The 5,116-nt window shown below is 33.3% G+C and overlaps 1 pseudogene; it reads left to right on the top strand.

Moving 5' to 3' along the window:
- Window positions 1-3,680: 3,680 nt before the first annotated feature.
- Window positions 3,681-4,183, top strand: LOC149236847 (uncharacterized; annotated as a pseudogene).
- The last annotated feature ends 933 nt before the right edge of the window (window positions 4,184-5,116 follow it).

Here is a 5,116-nt window from a genome sequence, read left to right as displayed (position 1 = left end):
AAGTAAATAGGTGGTTGTGAACTGGTACAACCACTCCAACTACATATCTCATGTATAAATATACATTAAAGACCAATATAAAGGTGGATTCGAATTTGTTTCCAAATTATTTTGTGTCTTGTGTATTCACGTACATGTATGTTCTTGTTGGTTTAAATGCAGTATGTTCATACTTGTTGTATACTTACAGAAAAGGCACTTAGTGATCCATATGCTGGATTAAGTTACTAGAGTTGTGAGTAGGGATGTAACAGCAATGCACATTGCATTGAGCTACCAAATAAAGAAGAAATTAATTGTTTTCATCTAGAGGGTGAAGTAAGTGTTAGAGTTAGAAGAAACATGTTAACAATTTGAGCCGCACTGAACAAAAACTGAAGAAGAAGCATTGGAGTGTATGGAGTGTATTACTTGTGTAGTTGTGGAGGAGCAACATGTGAGAGGGCGTTGAGATTGGTAGTCATGAGGAGGAGCGATAAGATCATGGAGGTTCCAAATGGATCATAGAGAAAGGTAGCATGAGTTCACTCAATGTTATGGTTTCTTTTGAGGTTGTTTGTGGGATTTTATCTGTCAGTTGTTTAAGTAGAAAGTTTTTTTCATTTATGGAACGCAAACTATGCTGCAAAATGTCTCATAAGATATTGGGTTTGAAGCTTGTACCTTGAATTTATCCATTGGGACCTTTAGCTGGGGTTTGTTTAAACAACACTTCTATGTTTTGATTGGGCTCATGCACACTAGCATCATCTGACATATAAAAGAGTTGGTGTGTTTCATGTATATTGCTCAATGATGCTATTCTAGAAGGAGGAATGCAATTATAGGGCTAATATTGGTTGTGGGCTAATTTTCCATATATTTTTCTAAAAATAAAATGTTAATTTCTTTTTTTTTTAGAAAAGCTTCCCCCAAATTTTATAGTATAAAATTGTTTTACTTTAAAAATTGTTTAAATTCTATGTATATAAAATTATTAGAAATTCAAATATTTTCACCAAAATGTCACCAAACATTTTGGACTAATGAGTTTCCCTAAGATTTTTGGACTTGAGTATCCATTCTTTGTTGGAGAATCTAATTCCAACCACCTGCTAGGTGTCACATCTATCCATCCAAGTGTCCTAGTTCAGTTTCGGCTAGTTTAGTTTAGTTGAGTTTCACTCTAGTCATTTATTGTTGATGTCTCCTATGTAATTCTATTTAACTGTTTGATAATATTGAGAAGAGCAATCTCTGCTCCATGTTTTTCATTCTTTGTCATGGTATCAAAGCACCGGGCCACATAAGACTTCAGAGAGAGCAACAAGTTGTCAGAGGTCTTAGATGAGAGGTTGAGGACCTTAACAGAGAAAGCGTGAAAGCAACTTGAATTTCACACTTGTGAAGAAAGATAAGTGCGTTAGTTTCACACCTATGAAGAGAGCGAAATGCATCAGTTTCACATCCCAAAAAAATTAACAATGCGCAAAAGAGTTGAAAAGTTATGAGATTGTTGAAAATTTAGAATTGGCACACCCCATAAATTGAAAGACTATGCAAAATTGTGCAAAACACCTCTGTCGACAGTTACACAAATGACAAAGCATATTTTTTTTTTGGGTTATTGGTTTCAATGAGTTGAAAAAACTCCTCATACCCTTCTTCAAAAGCTTCATTTTTTATTAGAAGGCTTCAATCATTTGTTTGATTTTGTTTCAAAATGTGTTCTCCTAAAATGCCTTATGTTATTTTAAAGGGGGTTATTTTAAAAGGCCTTATGCTATTTTCATAAAAGGAATTATTTTGAAAGTTATCACTGCAAGGTGTGAAAATTCATTTGGAATTTTTTTTTTGGGAAGAACTATTTCTTCTTAAAAAGAAAGTTCATTCATATTTGCGGGTCATATGGCCATTGTAATGTTTGATTTTGGAAGAGATTTATTAAAGGTTTTAAAGAAAATGGAAGATTTTTTGAAGTGTTGCTTTGTTTAAAAGAGTGTTATTTTTTTTTGAAAAAAATTCAAAGGATTTGAAAAAGAGTTTGCAAGGTCTCTTAAAAGGGATTTTGTTAAAGCATCACCCTTTTGAAAATTTGGAGACCCATTTTTTTTCGATGTTGAGCAACAGAGGTATCATCGTAAAGAAACATTATATCTGCAAGTACATTTGCTTGTTAAGCTACAGTTAATCAATTCTCAACAAATGGGAAAAGCCAAGAGGCTAAGAAAGTCGAAGCAACAGTAGGAGATGTTTGATTTTTTTTTTGAAAGATTTGGAAATGAAAAGGAGCTTTGGTGTAAGGGGGAGTAATCTGGTTGAATATGAAAAATTTGGTGAATCTAACAATAGAGCTTGCTGATGACAATTTAGTGAATCCACCAACAAAGCTTGTTGATGACAATTTGGTGAATCTAGCAACAGAGCTTGATGATGACAATTTGGTGAATCCAACAATATTGTTTGTTGATGACAATTATGCTGCCATTGGAGCATCCAGTGTTATGGTGCATCCAACAATATTGTTTTTTGATGAAAATGAATATGCCATTGGAGAAACCAGTGTTATGGTGAATCCAGAAATTCAATTTGTTGATCCTACATTTGATGAAGATCAGTTGGCTAAATATGAATGGTTGCAGATGATGCAACAGAAACATCATATTGACATGATGATATTATGTGAGAGTACCCCACTTGAGTTTGAAAACGAAGTGGAAGACAACATGTCTACAGCAACAAAGGTTAGTAAAGAAGTCGAAGAGACATAGACAAAAGCAGAGGCAAAGAAGGAAGTGAAATGAGAGAAATTTTTCATTGCAGAGAATAAGCAACATAAGCAATGTGGTTCTAAAAATGTTTTTAAACTTACCATTGATTTCCAATGTGCAGGTAAATAGGACGATTATGAAGAAGAGCTAAATTTCCTTGAGGCATAGCTTACAATGCCATGTCTAGATGAGGTCCGCGTAGAGTTTGCAGCAATGAACCTTGAAGACAACTTCGATGATGAAAATATTAATGAAATTTTCAGGTATTAGAGTCCTGAAGAGATGAATTTTTGTTATGAACTTATGTTGCAACAAATTGATGATTAAAAACACACTCAAAAGATGACATGTGGCAACAGTCCACATACAAGCTGATTTTTGAAGAAGTCTGGGACATTCTTAGACAACCTAGAACAATGGAAAACCTGCACCAACAAATGATGAAACTAGGGTTTGAAGGATACAACAAAAATAAAAAGTTGAAACAATTTAGAGGCTACAAGATCTAGAAAGAAAAATAAAAGGAAATTGTAATTTTTTTAAATTGTAAGCCTAGTTGAGACTTAGACCAACAAGCATATTAATTAAATGTTTATGTGGTTTTAATTAAGGTAGAGCATTGGAGAATCCAATTCCAACCACCTACTAGGTGTCACATCTGTGCATCCAAGTGTCCTAGTTCGGTTTCAATTAGTTTAGTTTAGTTGAGTTTCACTCTAGTCATTTATTGTTGATGTCTCCTATGTAATTCTATTTCATTGTTTGATAATATTGAGAAGATAAATCTCTACTCCACATTTTTCATTCTTTGTCATACTTAAAAACACATTTTATTTTTCATCCAATAATTTATTTTCATTTCATTGAACTTAAATTTCCATTCTTAAAAACACATTTTCTTTTTCATCCAATAGTTGATTTTCATTTCATTGCTTGAGACAAGGGATTTGAAAGGCTAATTGCATCAGGAAGTAGTTACTGAAGCATTTGAATTTTATTGGATACAATGTTGTAGTTTGCAAGTCAAAGTGGAAGCAAACATGTAAAGTTCTAACAGAAGGTGAATATAAGTACATAGATGTTATACTCGAAGGTGATGATAGGGCCACTTAATGCCTCATAATTGATGTTGATTTTCAAAGTCATATTGAAATTGCAAGACCCACTTTATCATATGTTTAAATACTAAGATATCTTCTTGTGGTTTATGTGGGTAACCTTGGTAAACTTGAAATAAATTACCAAATATTTCATTGGAGCAGAGTTCAATGCTACTTCTACCTTGGAGAACACTTGAATATTTGCATGCCAAATGACTTTATCCATATGAGAGAGAGCTTTTTTATTACCAAAGTAAATTTCAAAGGGAAAGTGTAATCCTATATTGGAGAAATATTACTCCTCACCCAAAGCAAAGGAAAAAGTGTGAGTAGCTTCGGTAGGAAAAGCGTTGTGAGGGATTGAGCCTCCATAGATTAATCCACCTGAAATTGCCATCCAAACTATGTAGAGTCACAGGTTGATTCAAAATTCCCTCACAATTGAAGAGGTGATAACTGTAATGCATAGGGAAGAAGTAAAGGTGAGTACATTCTCAAACCACTATGAATGGCTGACAACATGTGTTAAGCTCACAAATGGCCAGGGAGGAGAAAAAACATGAGCATAGAGAATGTTGTGTGGTAATTGAAAGAAATAACCTAGGTTTAGGATCATTAGGGGAATTTTGAGGTCTAAAATGGGCCTCCTAAGGAAATTATGAAATAATAGTGGAAATAATAAAATAATATTAGATCACATCATCAAATTTTAGAGGGAAAAATGTAAAATTATTTTTTCAACTCATATTTTCAACTTATCTCCCTATGGGTTTACTCAAATTTCGAGTGGAAACACTCGTTGGATGCAAAATTTGATTCCTCATCCAAGGAGTATACATTTTGTATACTTTCGATGGATCTTGCTACAAGAAAAATGAGAAATACATAAAAAATGTGATTGCAATCACATTTGTTCACGTATTTCTTATTTTTCATGTAGCAGGGTCCATCGAAAGTATGCAATATGGGTACTCCTTGGATGAGGAATTAAATTTTGCATCCAAAAAGTACTCCCGATCGAAATTTGAGTAAAACCTTAGGGAGATAAGTTGAAGCATTAGGGGAATTTTAAGGTCTAAAATGGGCCTCCTAAGAAAAATGTACAACCAAAATAAACTTTATAAGAACCAATAGGATTCAAGATGATGATGTCAACCATGGGGGCTGATTCACCATATTTGGAGTAAAAAGGTAAAAAGATAAAAAAAAATAATAGAATAATAAAACTACTTTTTCAAATCTTATTTTCAACTTATCTCCTTATCT

This window comes from Pinus tabuliformis, chromosome 8 (genome assembly GCF_031772625.1).
Source record: "Pinus tabuliformis cultivar Carrire ecotype Pingquan chromosome 8, CPIR1, whole genome shotgun sequence".
NCBI classification, from domain to species: domain Eukaryota; kingdom Viridiplantae; phylum Streptophyta; class Pinopsida; order Pinales; family Pinaceae; genus Pinus; species Pinus tabuliformis.
This window is presented reverse-complemented; position numbering and strand designations above follow the sequence as displayed.